Consider the following 18,437-nt stretch of genomic DNA (forward strand, 5'->3'; position numbering starts at 1 on the left):
TCCTTAAATTACCTTTAGATTGCCATCTCACCAGTATGGACAGCTTCAATGAACAACTTGTACATGACATGGTATAACCCTGTGGAGATCACTTATTTATAAAAAGTGTAACAAAGTCAACATCACGTAACCCATTCCAAATAATGGGAGGCTTACCACAGGTAAAATACTTACACGAAACTTAATAAAATAGAAGAGTGGTCTAGATTCTAGAAACTTCTTCCTTGATTTTCAGAAAGTCTCTCAGTGAATTTCCTTCAATTCTCTTCTCTGTGTAATGTTCACAAACCACATGCTTTCCCCCTTCCTGCAGCCTTTGCTCACGCTGTTACCCTAGATGGAGCACCCTTCACTTTCCCCTTTATTCTAAGCTCCACCTGAAGCCCTATTTCCTTCCTGAATTTTTGGAGCCCACACCCACCCTTCCTCAGAATTGCTGGATCTGTGGTACTCAACATGGTAGCTGGGAGCCACATATGGCTACTTCAATTTAGGTCAATTAAAGTTAAGTTATAAATTCAGTTTCTTAGTCCTACTAGCCACATTTCAAGTACTCAATAGCCACATATGGCTGGTGGCTACTGTACTCAACAGTGCAGATCTAGAACATTTCCATTTCAGGAAGTTCTATTGGACAGGGCTATTCTAGAGCACTTAATTATGTAGGATTCCAAAGAGCATTATATCACAAATACCCTTGTACTGTTCTTTAGTTGTAGGGTCAAGAATACTAGGGAATAACAAGGAAGAGCCTGTCTTCTTCATTCTCAGTCCTAGCAGTGCTGGCACAGTAAGTACAGCTGCTGACTTGGGTAATGACCATGACGATTTTCTCAGAACACTAAAACACAAAGAACTATTAATGACTGAAGCAATGGTATAACAAGGGTATCATGGGACAACCTACAGGTAGTGGTAGGTAGGGATTCTTCTAATCCCACAAAAACAGAGGCATCCTATACAATGTCCTCCTTATGTACTCACAAAGAACCCATCTATAATATTAGCAATGAGTCTTCAATAAGATAAATAGTCTGATTAAATGAAGTCATCAAAAGAACTCAAGTGCATAGCTATATATAGAAACTTCCATACCATCCTCTAGACTTGTTCACAGACAATGAAAAACTGTCTTAAGATACTGGTACACTTTTGACTGTGATTCTGGTTGACAAACTGGCCTCTGTCAAAAGCAATTTAATGGAAGTGATAAAGCTATATATTGTACACAATGGCCTCTCTCATCTCTCTGCCTTGGGATGATTGCAGAATTTTAACAAAAATTCAGTGTTTGACTTAATGGAATAGGCTTATGAAATACATATTTCAGCCTTATGCTAATCTCTGGCAAGAATGTCTTCTTAGATATGGATCCACTTCCTATCTTTTATTCAGATCTGTGCTAATAATCACTTGGCAAAAATCTCTTCTAATCCGCGCAACTCTGTGACCGAGGTATCTTTGTTCTGATTTTACAGAACAGAAAACTTGCTTTCAGAAAGGATATGTCATTTGCCTAAAGTTAAATAGATAGCGAGGGACAGAGCTGGGATAACAACTCAGATTTTTCGACTATAAATGTTGTGCTTTGAGTCACTCTGTGACAGTTCACCAGGGCATCGACAGAGGTGATACTGTGGTTGGAGGGCATGGCAGGGTGGCACCGTTTTGTGATCGCTCTCCTCAGCATAGCTTCTTGTCCCTCCCAAGGTCTCTTCTGATGTTCATTTGAACAAAACACCTGAAGACACTCAGGAGATGCACAAAAGCTGACAGGCGGCTCAGTGAAGGAAGCACACCCAGGGCACTTAGAGTTTGCCCCTCGTGCTCTCTTATTTGACGTACAACAAAACCTGTTGTGAGTAAAAGGCGGGAACTCTTGGTGGTCAAGCCAATGCACCACCCGCATGGCATCCTTGACACATATTTGGACGACTCCTCAATTTTACTGTTTGGTGCACATCCCACATGAGACCTTCATTCTCAGATATCTAACTGCTTTCTTCAATGTTTCAAAGGACCTCAAACATAATGTGTTACACACTGACCTCTTCATTCCTATCAAGCCTCTGCCTCCCACTCCCCCATCCAGGTTCCTCCCGAGCACAGGCTGGCCCAGTCTGTAGCAGCTCAGACCAGGAATCCTGACTCACCCTCGGTTCTCCCTCTCCTGGCCACATCCAACCCATCACCACAGACCTGTCCCCTTTCAGCTCGGGGGCCACCACCCAGTTCTGGTGATCACCTGTCCTCACCCGGATTTCTGCAAGAGTCCCTGGTCACTGTCAGGCCTCCCTGGTTCCAGCTCTGCTGTCATCCGACCCATTCTTCCAGTCAGCTGCCATTTTTTTAAAATGTAAATATGATCTCATCACTTCTCTGCTTAAAATCCTTTAATGGCCTCTCTCTGCACTTCTTGAGATGCTAATTCCAAATCCTTAAGGTGGTTCCAAGGCCCTTTGGATCTGTCCCTTGCTGTGTCAGGCTACAGAACTCTCTTCAGAGCTCTGCGATCCCACTTGTGGTCTTTGCTCAGTTCTTAGGTAATGCTAAACTCTTCTGTGCCTCAGAGCTTAGCATATGCTTTTCCATCTGCCCGCTTGCTCTTCCTCTGCTTTCACCTAGGCACCCTCACTTCTCTGTCTTGTTACCACTTAAATGTCACTGTTATCCCATGGTCCAACTTAGAGCCTCTCCTTGCATTTTATATTTTTCCTTCAATGCCCTTAACACAATTTTGCACATATCTCCTTTTCTGTGGCTAGAACTCTAGAAAGGGTATGCTAGCTGAACAATTCTGTAGGGGCAGTGCGGTACAGACCCTCCAGTTAGCTCCCTGACATTAGATAATGGTGACTGTTCTTCCCAGTCTCATGCAATACATACACAGAGTTACAGCAACAAACCCAGCTGGTGTCTCAGACCATGGGCTTTGGAGAAAGCTGGAGCTCAAATCCTCACTCCATCACTTCTCAGACTGGGTGACCTGGTTCAAAAGTGACTTCAATCTTCTGTGCATCAGTTTTTTCAGTCTGCTGAATAGGGACCCCAACAGCTCCCAAAATGACAATGCAGAGTGTCTGGGACAGTGTTGATGAGCAGACAGCACACACTAAATGACAGCGATTACCTGTGTTGTGGCTGTTCACGTTGGCCTCATATGGGACTAAGTATCCTGGGTTTCAGAACCAATTCTGATGAGACTTGGATAAAAGTCTAAGTTTTGGGAATAATCACTGGACTGAAGACTCCTTAAAGGCAGGAAGGAGCTATCTGGGGCTTAGCACGGTATCTATAATGTAATAGAAGCTCAATAAATGCTTATCCAAATACTCCATAAACTGCCCTGATAGGGTCTGGGGGGGGGGGGGGGGCCCCAACCCAACCTTTGAGGGGGCCCTCCCCCTTTTCTCCCCACTGGGGCGGTGTTGGGGGGGGGGGGTCAGCCAGAGTCAACATGCTCAACATCTGTATTAAGGGACCAGGATATCAATTCTTTTTCAACCTTTTCTTTCTAAGCCCAGGGCTTGAATCGGATAGGTTCCTTGGAGTCTAAGTAATAATTATTTCAATTATCTTTACTGTCACAGCACTTAGAAGCCACCAGGAGCTATTTTAAGGATGAGGAAACTCAAGTACTGGCAGTTCCTAACCCCAGTGCCGGGTTAACCCAGGGGACCAATTGACGCCCAGTACGACTGTTGATCACTGCAGAAACTGCCAAGCCATCATAATTTTAGCTCGTATTATGACGCAGAGAGGAAAACAAAAGGATGATTTATTTGAAGATTAAAACTGTGCCTATTTTATGGACTCTGTAAGCTGTTAGAAACTCAATTTTCGAGCCCTTTGAACTCAGGGTTGCCTCCAGAGTATTTAAGGCAACCAGACAGACAAACAGCCACCACCACCACCAAAACAGAGGAGTTAAAAGCCTGCTTGAATCACAGGACGGAGAATGGCAGCGCATGTGAGGGACCCAGTGTTGTAGCACAAGACCTCAGAGCTCCTCTTCGCACCCACAGGGATTTTGCCGCAGCGTGGGTGATTAAGGACTTCACATCTGCGGCTGTGCGCCCGCCAGAAAGTCTAAATCAAAGTTTCCTCGTGTCAGGTGCGCATCGGCACCCATTTCCACCCTTTTAATAAAGCAGAGAATTGCTTCCTCTGCCCTTGTTTTTTTCCTGAAGAGAATTCAAGATACCATTTACAGCTCTCAGTCTGTGTTCTGGAAAAGAGGGTAGAAGGCCTTAGCACCAGTGTGCCAGCCTTCTGGAAATGGAACATAATTTGCTCATGCCAAAAAGATTTTGGTGAGGCTTTGGCAGCCAGCCTATTTGTCTGTGTCAAGGATTACACTGCTTATCACTGAGTCCCGATACCTAGCCTGACGTGCAGTACGTACTCAAAAGTTGATGAATGGGAGAATAAGTATGTTTATTCCATTTCAATGTGCTTTTACAGTGCTAGATACATAGACCATACTCAGTAAGAAATCCTTTAAAAACTATGAAGGGAAAGATTAGGTAGCATTTAAATGTTGCACCCGCCAATTAGCATTTTGGAAAGGCGAAGACACACAAATGGTTCAAATATGACCCTGGTACTTCCTTAAAGTCTGAAGGGATTGTGGTAGTGGGTATCCCTCACTTCTCTGCTCTAGCATACATAGGTGCACATGTCTAAACCGACACCCTCAAATACATATCCCGATGTGCACCTAGATAACGTCTACACAGGAAAACAACCGTTCACACATTTGTTAGTCACGGCTTTGTTTACTCAGTGCTTCTACAGGGAGGAAGGAGTAAACACTCGTGAGCCTTTTAAACTGCTGAAAGAGACATTTTCCAGTGCATTGCGTGAACAAATGTGATGAGTCCAAGTCCCTACTAAGAAATTCAAGCCTGGAGAACTGGATAAATAAATATAAATGAATTCATTTGACTGAGTGACATTTTCATTGAATTAAAGCAGAAAATCAGCTCCAAAACGAATGATTATCCCGGACAAAGAAGCAGAAACTAGTCCTTAATTAATAAATTTCTAATAGTTCTTCTGTGGACTGAGTAGTCTTTAGGGGAGAAGTACACGGGGGAGAAAAAAGAGGGAACTAGAGAGGGAGAAGCCAGAAGACAATGCATAAACTTTTAGAAATAGAAAATTAGAGACCATTTATTTATGCTTTCACACATGCCAAATCCTGCTAGACCAAAAGTATTACAGTCAAACTCTCTGTGTAACAAAACAAATATTCAAGTCTCAGGAAAGGATCAATTTAAAAAAAAAACAGCAAACAAATCCAGGTCAATGAAATTTGTTCTGTTATTATGTCATCTCTTCCTCCTTTCCATGGCATGATCAAATGACAAAAGAAAAACCAAGTTTCATGATACTTAGAAGGATAATAGCTACATGTGTAGTTTACAGTAAGCATGAACCATGACAACCAACCAATGGGACAGAAATGGGACAAACCAAAACATATACTGCAGTGCTTCTCACGTATTTTCAGAACCCCCACACACTGCTTTCATCAATGCTTCGTGTTTAATAGTTTTTAGTGCTAAACATCTGTGCTGTTTCTCCGACATAACATGGAAAGCGGGAGACTTCAGATGGATATATCAAAGCCACACCGCCTCTTGCATAGCAGACACTTGAAACCTTTGAGGTCACTGTTAATAATTTTCTGTGCATTCATTTATTTTGAATCAATTTCCATTAAATCAATTAAAACGCCAGCTGGCAAAATTTCATGTCATTGATCCAACAAGGTTCAGATTACTTGGGGATATGTGGGGGCATCAGGAAATGCTAGGCTGGCATCTCTGCTTCACTATGTCATCAAATAGGGAGACAAATTTCTTATTGTCACAATATCTTGGGTATGCAGGAGGGGCTTAGCAAAAACACACACCTACCGTTCCTAGCAGCCCAGAATAATGGGAAATGGAGGATGGAGAGTGAAACTATGTGTGATAAGCAAGGCATTAAGTGAAACCTTTCATGTGAATAGTCTCAAGCAGTAATTTTTTTTTTAATATATGAAATTTATTGTCAAATTGGTTTCCATACAACACCCAGTGCTCATCCCAAAACGTGCCCTTCTCAATACCCATCACCCACCCTCTCCTCCCTCCCACCCCCCATCAACCCTCAGTTTGTTCTCAGTTTTTAACAGTCTCTTATGTCAAGCAGTAATTTTTTTTAAATTTTTTTTTCAACGTTTATTTATTTTTGGGACAGAGAGAGACAGAGCATGAACGGGCGAGGGGCAGAGAGAGAGGGAGACACAGAATCAGAAACAGGCTCCAGGCTCTGAGCCATCAGCCCAGAGCCCGACGCGGGGCTCGAACTCACGGAGCGCGAGATCGTGACCTGGCTGAAGTCGGACGCTTAACCGACTGCGCCACCCAGGCGCCCCTCAAGCAGTAATTTTTAAAAGTACACTGGTGTCAAGAGGTTTTTTGTAAAAGAAAAAAAATGTATCTTTGGAAGAAGTGAGACTTAACAGCAGGCAGGTAGGGCAGCAAGAAAGAGCACTGGTTTTGGAAATGACTAGTTATCTCACCCCCTGTGATGGTTAATTTTATGTGTCAACTTGACCAGGCCAGGGGGTACCCATATATTTGGTCAAACATTATTCTGAGTGTGTCTGGGATGGTGTCTTTGGATGAGATTAACATTTGAATAGGTAGAAGTAAAGCAGTTTGCTGTCTCCAATGTGGGTGGGCCTCATCCAATCAGCTGAATGTCTGAAAAGAACAACAAGGCTGATCCTCCCTCAAGTTAAAGGGGATCCTTTCTGCCCATTTTGAGTTAGGGCATGGGTTTTTCCCTGTCTTTGGGCTCTAACTGAAACACTGGCTCCTCTTGGATTTTTAGACTGCTGGTTTTTAAACTAGAATACCACTGGCTCTCCTATGACAACAAGACCCTGGGACTTCTCAGCCTCCACAACTATGAGAGCCAATTCCTTATAGTAAGTCTCTCTCTCCTCATATATGACTAAACTATTAAACATCTATCTCCTAATGGTTCTGTTTCTCTGGAGAACGCTGACTAATATGTGCACTTTTAAATTGTGACCTTGAACAGACACTGCAGCTCTCTGGGCCAAGTTTCTTTATCTATAGAATGGGGTTCATGATACCCATCTTACAAAATTATTGTGGGGACTAAATATAGAATTCAAAATGCCAAGTGTGCAAATAGGTGCACAATCAATATTAGCTCCAGGCTTCCCTTTTGTGATAAATTGAAGATTTGGTAACTTGTGCCTTTGTATGGAAATACAGTATCTGATGCTGATGTTAAATAGTAATGATTTTGAAACGGTTGCCAAACTTTATAAAACCTCGACGGTTTCAAATATGGATCCCTGAACTGTTCCTTGTGAGCTGAAGCAACCACTTTGTTTTCTCTTCTTCCGCCTTCTATCTGTAGAGGAGGTCCTACCAGAACAGCTTTGACAGCTTCATCTTTAACCTGTCTTGCACAGGAAACGGTGGGAGTCTTGGTGTAGAGTACCTTCTTTACTGCCCTGTCGGACTGCCCAAGAGAACCCATTTCATTTTGCCGCAGGGAAATGGGAGAGATGGGTTTTCAGTCGCTGTCTCTTGGGAAGGACGGAGGGTGGGCCAGTTTCTTAGACCTTGAGGACATCACCTGCAAGGTTAGGTGGCTATGTAGGACGGGATCCACTCCATTGTGGGCTTTACTATGAGATGTTCTCATTTACCCCAAGAGCTGAAGACTTTCTCTGAGTTTACCTGGTCATTAAGCCCAAATGAGCTTTACTCATGCCGTGCCTGGTACACTGCACATGTGGAATCTGCAATGTGTTGGGTAATGGCCCTTAAACTTTCATCTGCATAGGCATCATGTGGGGGTAAAGCTGTGGAAAACCATACTGATGCCTGGACTGGAGAGCCTAATACCACAAGTTCTGGAGGAAGGTCCAAGAATCTAGAGTTGTGAAGAAGCATGAAGAAAAGTCTGCCGCAGGGAGCATGGATTTGGGGGAGGAGAATGTGGTGCAGAGAAGTGAGGGATGATCCTTTACAACCGTCTTCTTTACTGTTCCTCAATCTATCACCACGGGTTGTCTGGTCTCTTGAGTTGACTTCTCTCCACTCGCCCTTGCCACCACCCTCCTTCAGGCTGCCATCATCTCCTGCACAGATTAATGCAAGAGCTGCCTCACAGGAGTCCTGCCTCCAGTCTTGTCCCTCTTCAGGGCATGTGCTCATCTTTTGTTATACAAAGCTCATCAGGATGGTCTCTGGTTCAAACCTTTTAGTGGCCCGCCACTGTCTCTAAATTACTTAGGAGAGCAAATACAGAGGGTGTCACTTCACCCCGGCCCCTCTTAGTCTTGCCTCTCACCACGAGCTCCCCTCCCTCTCATGCTCTCCACCTTCTAACCAAATGAGCCTTCTGTCCAGCCTTCCACGTGTTTCTGGGATGCACCAAGCTTCCTCTTCAATGTTGGCAACAGAACAGGCTGTTGCCTCCAACTGGGACATTTTTTTCTTTCCATAGTCTCAAAGCCGACCTGCCCTACTCCCCTGCTACATCTCCTGAGGGAGATTTTCCTGACCAGAGTCAGGGAGGTCCCGGCTGCTTACAGCTCCCAAAGCATAAATAACATCCCCTTTTGGATCATTCACCATGCTACAAAAGATAATTTGTTTGGAAGTGTCTTCTCCATTGGAATGTAAAATCTGTACATCTGAGAACTATGTCTCTCTTGCTTACTGAATTTCACCAACACCCAGTAAAGTCCAGGCACTCAGTAAATACAGATTTTTTTTTTTTAGTAAATAGAAGTGTTACACCATGGTATGTCTCTCTGAGACTCATTTTGGCCATTTTATATATTTGTTTGATGACTAAATAGAAAATTAACACGCCCTAACTAAATAGCTGACTCAGTTCAGAGGTCACTGCCTCTTGGAATCTTTCCTAACATATTCTTTCTGGTTTGGATGCACTTCCTACACGATCCTTGAATTCTATGTTTACAACTCTGTTGTGTCTCTTTCACTTGACTTCCACATCAAGGATTATTGTATCCATCCCTGTATTCCTAACACACAGCATGGAGTGCTGGGTTCATGGTATATACTGAATGAATCGCTGGGAAATTGCTACTACATAAAGGGATGAAAAAAGGGATACTAATAATGAAGGGGTTATTTCAGAGAAGCAGAGAAGATTTTGACACGTGGCTGGAGCACAAGGTTGGAGCAATCACAGTGTAGCCTACATGTGATGACTCCTGGAGATGGCAGGCAGAAACATGGATGCAATGAGAATCTTGAATATCTACGCTCTGTAGAGTTTTGCTCCAGGCACTGAGAATTGGTGGTCCCAAAGAAAAGGCCATAGGAAAGCAGGCAATATATAATATTAGGGACAGAAATTCTAAAACATGCAGATGGTATATTTATCTGTTTCCTCTTAGAGAAGCCAAGGCAGCTCAGGGCATCTCTGAAATTGGCTTTGATTTTCTCTCCTCAGGTCCACATGCCATTGTCCTACTACAGCTGCCTTTTAAACGAAGCCCATAGGAGATTCGAACACCACAGAACCCAAATCTCAGGATTTAGCCTTCCCCTCAAGAAAGGAATCCAATGTTAGTTGTGGAAAACAAATTCCAATACAGTATCAGTAGTTCAAGATCCTTCAAATGCACAGTCAAACCACAAGGTGAAATAACAATGCAATCCCACGGCTATCTTGAATTGCTCAAACAAAAAACATCAAATGTATCTTTAACTTCACCCAGGACATTTAAATGTAAAGAAGTCAATAGCAAAGAATTTTTAAGTTAGTGATTTCTGCAGAGGCAGACATAAATATTTGGAGTTTTGGGGGTTCCCTAATGGTTACTTTTCAGAATGCAAAAATGCCATAAAAAATGGAGTCGTGCAGAAGTAGTGACAAATAATTCCTCATAGAACATGTCCAAATTAAATAATTACTCTGGTTAGAGGGACCATCAATGCAGTCAGAACAGATATTTTTCTTTCTTTTTTAAAAAATTTTTTCTTAATGTTTATTTGTTTTTCACACACACACACACACACACACACACACACACACACACACACACACAGCATGGGCGGGAGAAGGGCAGAGAGAGAGGAAGACACAGAATCCAAAGCAGCCTCCAGGCTCTGAGCTGTCAGCATGGAGCCCGACACGGGACTCAAACTCATGAACTGTGAGATCATGACCTGAGCTGAAGTCGAAGGCTTAACCAACTGAGCCACCCAGGCGCCCCCAGATATTTTTCTACCATGAAGAATGGAACAGATAAGAAGGGTCCATTTGAAGCCTCACTTCAAACACCAGCCATAATGGAGTCCCATGACGAAAATGAAACAGGGGTGGATGCTAACTAGAGTGTACACATCACAATGCTAACCCCTACTGACACACTGATGTGTGAGCTCAACAATCCCCTAAAGAAGTCTATGTTTAGGCCTTTAAATATAAAGCTATAACAGAGAGAATTTCTCTGAAAGCTCAAATACTTGATAAAATTAGAACTATTCCTGGCCATACAATTTGTATAACAGGGTATGGGGATTCTGAAATGTGTTGGGGGAAAAGCTCAAGAAGGTAGCAGATTGAGGAAATGCTATCTTGGAGGCAACTTAGAAGTGACATGTGGTTGGCAGGTCCTAATCAAATAACACTGGACGAGCAAGTGGTAATGAAAGACCCCAATTATAGAAGAATAATCTCCATGAAGTCCAACATTCTCATCTACCATGGGCCACTGGGCAATTCCTGGGTCTTAGGAGAAAAGGCTCAACTTATAGTTGCTTGACAGTATCTCTCACATTTAAAATTGAAAATAGTGGGCCAAAAGACTCAAGGAAGGAGTGGCTTATATATTTAAGAGCCCCTTGCAAAAGGTATATTTAAGAGCCATTGCCATCAAGTTTACTAGTCAAAATAATACAAAAAGATCACAAAGGAATAAAAGAGATTTTGTGCAATTTTGCCCGTGGAAGATTCAAAATAGCCTTGTAGCTACTATTTTTTTTTTATTATGAATCTGTAAAAAATTGACATTGTATTTACTTCTTTGAGAAGATTAAATTGAGAATAGTAAATAAGAGAAAAGGAGAACAATTAATTTTAAATGAGTAAATATATGCAGAGGATCCACTCTCTGCTAAGTACCATGCTAGGCGGTAGGAGAGCAAAGGGAAATCAGAAGACCATGAAGTTGTCCATGTTCTATAGGGGAGATGGAGAGATCTCATGCTACCTTGCCTTTGTATAGGCTCCTCCTCTGCCTCATGCCAGCCCTTGGCCATCTATCAAAACTTGTATCTTGCAAGATCTAGTTCATGTATTATACCTTTGGCATGTCTTCCTTTACCCCACCTATTCCCAGGTGAGGCTAGGTTCCAGTTCCGTGGCATTACTACACATCTATGCATTCCTGTGGGGGCATATACATCCTATCCTCATTGCTAGACTGAGTGTTCCCTTCTAACCCCAGTACCACAGAACCTGGACCTCACTGGATGGAAGTACAAATGGATACTAAATGGATACTATGCAATAAAGACATTATTAGTATGAACAAAGTGCTTAGTAATGAAGAAGAGAGAATGATTGGTTCTCCCTGACAAATGAGGTAAGTCTTCTCAGAAGAGGTTGTATCTCATCAAGACTAGGTCCTTTCATGAGTTTTATTATACCATATTCATAACAACTCTGAAATAGGTCCTATTCCCATTTTTATAACTGAAGATTCTTAATCTCTGACAAGTAACTTGCCCAAAGTTAATACATCTATGAAATGCCCAGAATGGCTTTCTATGGAATGCTAAAAAGTTTAGATTTTATTCTATAGGCATTTGGGAGCCATCAAATGTTTTAAGGAGGGATATAATGTCATCAGAAATATATTACAATTAAGTCTGGCAATAGAAGCAGGAAGTTAATTAAAGGAGAACAAATGGGGCAGAGCAGAGACTAGAGATCAAGTAGCTAGTAGGTTATTCTTACGGCCTGGGAAGGAGCTAAAGAGGAATGGTTTAACACAGTGGCCAGCAGGGTCATGGGGTATGGAATGACTGGAAACCCATTTAACAGGCAGGAGTCAGAAGGTTTGGTCACTGATTATACATGCATGGTGAGGGAAAAGGTGTAATCACAGGTCAGGTGACTCTGAACCTTCTACGATAGGTGATGGAATGAATAATGGCATTATTAAGCTTGAGAAGCAGCACAAGGGTTAAAATAGGCTGGGGAGATTGTCAGAAAGACAATGGAGTCCATTTTGGACATTTTAAATTTGAGATGCCAGTAGAATATTCAGAGTTCACCTTTTAGGGAGATTAAAGATCTGAAGCTTCATAGAGGTCTAAGATGTATTTGAGAGTCACTATGGAGCAAGGGATGGTTAAAAACAATGGCAGTGGACAACATTCTCCAGACGGCATGAACGATGAGAAGAGCTAAGAGGGTCTATTCTCCAGGTGGCATCAACATTCTGGAGTGATACAGGAAGGTGGCTTGCTATCAACCAGAGAAGGAGCCATTAGAAAAAGAGGAGAACCAAGGGAGTCATTATCATGCTCATACAGACAGATGAGCACCAGGGAGTCAAAGCTCAATGTTGTACAATAATAAGGAAGAAAAGCTGAGTATGAAGACCACGGAATGTGAACACAGATTTGTAACACCAGTGGCACAACTAAATAAAAGACATGGAGAAGACTGGAAACCCAAATAGTGTAATTTGGAAGACCCTAGGAAAGGCCATCAGACATACCTTACATATGCATAAAAGGAAATCTGATTGGCTCAAGTTTTCTTTCCCAGAAGCTGGAAATATTGCTATAATTATGTTCCTCAGAACAAAGACAAAGAAAGCATTTCTTAATGACAATTGAGATGCTAAGAAAAATTTAGTCAAATGAAGCAGTGAACTGTAAACATATTTGACCTTGACTTATTTTGAGACAATTTACTAGAAACTCTCAGGAAAACAGAGGCCTCTTAAGATGGTGGTAACTCAAGGTAGGGCACTAGGTAAGACTTATACAAAGATGCAATGATTTTCAGAGAGCTTGTAACATTTTTGTATGTATTAAAGCCAGTCTCTAAGACTATTTTTCTTCCTTTATTACCTTAAGAATACTGGCCTGGCAGTTTATTATGAAATTAGTCATATAATTACAATATGACCCAGCAATGCCATTTCTAGATACTTATCCAATGAAATGAAAACTCATGTTTATACAAAAACCTGTACATGCATGCTTATAATAGTTTTATGAGTATTTACAAAACTGGAAGCCCAGATGTCCCTCAACTGGAGAATGTGGTATATACAACTGTGGGCTATCCATCCAATGGAATACTAGGCGCTTAAAATGAATGAATGGAAGCACACCATAGCTTTGATAAGTCTCAGTGAATTATAGTATGTGAAAGAAGTCCGACTCTATGATTCCATTTATGACATTCTGGAAAAGGCAGAACTAAAGAGACAGAAAACAAAGCAATGGTTGCCAGAGGCTGGGGGTAATGAGAACTTTTATTTTATATCTTGATTGTGGTGGTGGTTATACAACTATATGCATTTGTCAAAAGCTGCAGAGCTATATACTAAAAATGGTGAATTTTACTGTATGTAAATTATACTTTAATTAAAAACAGTAAGAAAAAAAGAATACTGGTCTGGGAATTAGAACAGGGATCTAGTTTCAGTTATGCCACTAACCAGCTGTGTAACCACGAACTATGCTCTAATCCTCTTTGGGTCTTGGAGCCCAAAACTGTAAAATGAGATTGAAAAATTTTTCTCAAAGAGTCTATTGCGATGTTCTACAAAGACTTCCTTCTTTAAGCAATGTGGTGGACCAGATGGCCTATTTCAGATCAGATGGCCTACTTCAGTTGAAGTATCACTGCGGGGGTGACTGGACTAAAATACCCAATCTGTACACATGGTTCTGAAAAGTCTTCTTGGATTAGAAAGTAGTGTTTCTAATTTGTGTCGTTCCAAAAGATGAAGCTCTAGGAAAGTCCTCTGGTCATGCAATTCTTAACTAAAATTTAACACATATATTTGGACAATGTGGAAAAAGTCCTTTGGGAAATGCTAATGTTTAATGAGCTATAAGTGGCCCTGGTAAACAATCATGGTCTTCTTTTTTTCACTTTGTAGGCACTAATTATAAAGGCATTTGAAGATGGTGGCATTTACTCTCTTCATCTGCTTTATCCTCCAGTCTGGATACTGGTTTCTACTGCCCGAAGTTACTCAACCCTCATCATTGTGGTTACATTTTTACACTATCCAAGTATTTGTAGCCAAGGAAGACATTGAAAAGTGTTCCTGAGATTGAGGGAAGTATTTACAACTCAAAAGGGAAGACACTGAGAATAAATCATAATCTTGATAATGTTAAAAGTTTACATTTTTAACCCTGAAGAGCAGGAATCCACAATCTATGGCCCACCAACTATGTCTGTAATAATAAAGTTTTATTGGTATACTGTTATGCTCAATTCATTTAAGATTATCTGTGGTTGTTTTCACATGAGGTAGTAGTTGTAATCGATACTGTATAGCCCTTAAAGACTAAAATGTTTACATGTGGCCCTTTTCAGGAAGAGAAAACAATGTCTGCCCACCCATTTTCATAGAATATTGTCATGAACTACGCTATACGGTTTCCACATAAAATTTCAGGACTCATCATAGCACCACCATGAAATAGGAGTTCTTATCACCATTTGACAGATGAGAGGTACTGAAATGTAATGCATAAAAGTTTGCTGTTGACTCAGATAGACCTGTATAGTGCTTTTTTACTAGCTGTCTGACTTTGTCTGTCATGTAAATTCTTCATCCTCCATTTCCCCATATGTAAGTCAGGGCTAACAACAGTAGTCAGGAGTTGATGTGACAATTAGCGCAGTGATTTGTATACAGTAAAATTTGAAACTCATTAGCCATATGAGAAAGTCAGCTTTCAATATCCCTGGGGTGTTTTTCTTCCCACAAACACTGTCCATTATTAAAAAGCTAAGGATGCCCCTCATATGCTTGGTTATGAATTAATTTGATACCATGCACTGTTGCTATTACATAACGTTTCTCCTGTCTCTCATGAATCAAGAAGAGAATAATGATGTTTCCAGCCTAGTACTGCATTTCCCAAGAGACAACTGGGGGTGCCCTGACATGAGTGAGTTTTCTGCAGGAATGAACAAAGTCATAAGCCCACCAGACTGACATCCTGGCCACTCCATGGACAGGACACAGAAGACTAAAAGGCTGTATGGAGGAAGAAACCGCCTAAATGGGACCCAAGGGAACAACATTTAAAGCAGGGCCAAACATTGGTTATGTTTCTTGCAAATGTCAGGTAGTTATAGGGCCACTGTGGATAAAAGAAGGAAAATCAGAGGCCAGTATTTCAGCTGAAGAACAGTCCTGGCTTTAGGTGATAAGCGGTTTTAAAAAAATTTTGTCACGATTCAATGATGGTGTCTATTAACTGATATATTTACTATGAATCCCACACACGTTTAAAAAATACCTTATAGTTTGTTTGTTTTTGTCTTTGGGTCAGCATCCAGAAGGAGGAGAGTAAGAAAAAAGGAGGGTAGAAACTTCATATTCCCTGTGTTCAGATGACCCACAGTAACCAGCTAGAGCCCTCATAGTCCTTTTGAGACCGTCTTAGTCCTAAAACGGTTACATGGCTCCTGACCAACTGTGTGTATAGAATCAATAGCTTAAGCCAGTTTTAAAACAGCCATCAAAAAGTTGGAAAAATAGGCTTAATTATCCACTGTTTCCTTTAGAAACATGTTCAGGGATTTCTAAAAGTTATGTAGCATTCTATAATCTTTGTTTGTACTTATCCAGCATATTATTTCTTACTGATTAATATTTGCAGAGATAAAGAATCAAATATTCAATACTGAACCACATATCATTCTTATGGTGAATTTCCATACAATATATATGTTATGCCAGTCAGATAACTTGGGTGGAATAGTGTTCCAATTTTTATTATAGCCAACCTAGACCCCAAATATTTTAAGCCTACCCCAGCTGTCTTTAGAACTTCTATTATCAGTGATTAAAAACAACTTGTCAATTTTTTTTGTTTCGCGTTTTTTCAAAAAGAAACCATCATTTCAATAAGGCTATAGATTTTCTAAAGTCTGCCTGGCTGAAATGAGTCTGAACATTAACATGTAAAGGACAAGCAATAAAAAAAGTAATATGAGTGCAGACAAAATATCAAAGAGCTAGAGAACGTGATCTCTCCTAAAAGGAGTGGAATGAGAGAATGCAAAAGGCACAGCTTTTCAAAGCTAAAGAAAGTGACAAGAACTGAATTGAAAAGGCTGAACTTAGCATTACCTTCCCAGAACACAAACATATATTTAGCTTAATAGACTTGAGTACTATCTCAGGAAAAATCTTATATATTATGCATCTAGGGCAATGAAAGCTGTAGAAAATGATTTTGCAAAGCAAACACACTGCAGGCTGACAGTAGCAGAGGGAAAAAAAAAAGAGTCCAAGGCACATGAGAGGAGTTTAGGTCTCATTTTCTACATATCATCACAGGAGGAAAACAAAAGAGAAGAGGAAGCCTGACGCTGAACAGAACCGGGCAGAAAGATACACGTGATTGAAGCTTAAAAATGTGCATGTGTTTTCTGATTATAACCATAATACAGATTCAAACTAGAAAACTTGGAAAATATATAAAAAAAAATAAACAAAGTCACCCACCATCCCACCACCTACAGAGAACCATTATCAAAATATTGGCACATTCACTGGCATCCCTTTTTCTGTGTACACATAAAAATATGTTCTTTCTAAGAAATTTGGTTCATATTGTAAATATGAAATTTTTACATGGTCTCCCCCCCCCCGACTTCCTATTACTTCTTGAGCACTTCCCATGTTGTCAAATATTTTGTGAAGATTTCATTCTAATGACTGCATTGTGTTGTATCTCATGAGTTTCAGCAGGCTTACTTGTTTCTTTCCATATTGCTGAAGCTCTAGGCTGTTCATAATTTTTCAGTTTTATAAATAGCACTGGGGATGGACTTTCTTGTAATAAATCTTTGAATCTCTATTTACTTCTTCAAACAAACCAAAAAGTATATCAGGATGTCAGATTCAGATTTAAATCACTCAGTGTACTTGTACCTATAAATTTACCACTGGATACCTCTGGAGACAAATGCGAATAATGCATATCAAATAAACACACTGTTTTCGTATCACTCAAAGTCTGTATTCATCCTTGAAGAGCGGTCATCTTCAGGCAGTACATCGCTTTCTCTAGGCAAATGGTCTATTACTGGGTTATAATCTAAATGCAATAACACGAAAGTTGGCTGACCCAGATTTCTCCAATATCAGTATGCATGCAATTACAATATTCTACAGATTGAAAAATACCCCAGGCTCTCAAAAACACATATTTTATCATCCTTTCACAACGATGTATAATGGACATGTATAATGGACGTTGATAGCAACCAAATCTTATGTAGACACGCAAGTTACATACAGCATTAACTTAAAACTTTTCCTCAAATTCTAGCTTTATTCTGTCACTTGAGTCCTCTCCAGTGTTCCCAATATATTGAATTTATTAATGATCCTTACTTAGAATTACATGGTCATAATATGCCAGGCTTAAATTCTCTACAGTCTATTTTTAAAAAGTGATTCTACCGGGGCGCCTGGGTGGCTTAGTCAGTTAAGTGTCTGACTTCGGCTCACATCGTGATCTTATAGTTCGTGAGTTCGAGCCCCATGTTGGGCTCCGGGCTGACAGCTTAGAGCCGGGAGCTTGCTTTGGATTCTGTGTCTCCCTCTCTCTCTGCCCCTCCCCTGCTCATGCTCTGTCTCTCTCTCTCTCTCTCTCTCAAAAATAAATAAACATTAAATTTTTTTTAAGTGATTCTATTTTCAGGATGCCAAATAGCATTCTCAAAAATCTCTAAAGAGTGTATGTGTTCATACGTGTATATATACACAGACACATACCTTTAAAATGTTTTCCTCCCATTAGTTACTGAAAAGCAAAGTAACATGAAACATAAAAAAAATCCCACTTGTATCATGATCGTATGAACTATGGAATCACGCAAATTCCAAGGCCCCCTCAGAACTGGTAATCAGACTAAGAGAGCTTGGGCTGCACTGTACAACTCTAGGGGGTGCAACTGTATCTGTATCTCTAGGTTGTGCAGGGCACATCCTATACAGCTATATGTGATGTCCTTGAAACTAGGTCACGAGATATTTCCATTTGCTCATTCGTTATTTGTGCATCCTTCCCCCAGTGACCTATGAAAAAGAGAAGTTTCCCTATGAAAAGGAGGGAAGTGGCCTTTAC

The 18,437-nt window shown here is 40.8% G+C and overlaps 1 protein-coding gene and 2 long non-coding RNA genes across 9 annotated transcripts in view; 1 reads left to right on the top strand and 2 right to left on the bottom strand.

Moving 5' to 3' along the window:
* The window catches only part of SAMD12 (sterile alpha motif domain containing 12), a 392,536-nt gene that overhangs the window by 149,939 nt on the left and 224,160 nt on the right, over positions 1 to 18,437 (bottom strand). The window lies entirely within an intron of this gene.
* On the top strand, positions 177 to 14,543 carry LOC121042901 (uncharacterized). Of its 2 annotated transcripts, XR_005796519.1 has the most exons (5): positions 177 to 790; positions 3,591 to 4,397; positions 6,889 to 6,985; positions 11,531 to 11,668; positions 14,213 to 14,543. It is a non-coding gene; the product is annotated as an uncharacterized LOC121042901 (long non-coding RNA). The 2 variants fall into 2 exon arrangements; XR_005796520.1 differs by lacking the exons at positions 11,531 to 11,668; positions 14,213 to 14,543 and adding an exon at positions 9,529 to 9,807.
* Positions 8,828 to 17,804, bottom strand: LOC121042904 (uncharacterized). The gene is made up of 2 exons (XR_005796523.1): positions 17,771 to 17,804; positions 8,828 to 8,919 (listed from the first exon to the last, which is right to left on the bottom strand). It is a non-coding gene; the product is annotated as an uncharacterized LOC121042904 (long non-coding RNA).

This window comes from Herpailurus yagouaroundi, unplaced genomic scaffold (assembly GCF_014898765.1).
Source record: "Herpailurus yagouaroundi ecotype Mexico unplaced genomic scaffold, PumYag 186, whole genome shotgun sequence".
NCBI lineage: Eukaryota > Metazoa > Chordata > Mammalia > Carnivora > Felidae > Herpailurus > Herpailurus yagouaroundi.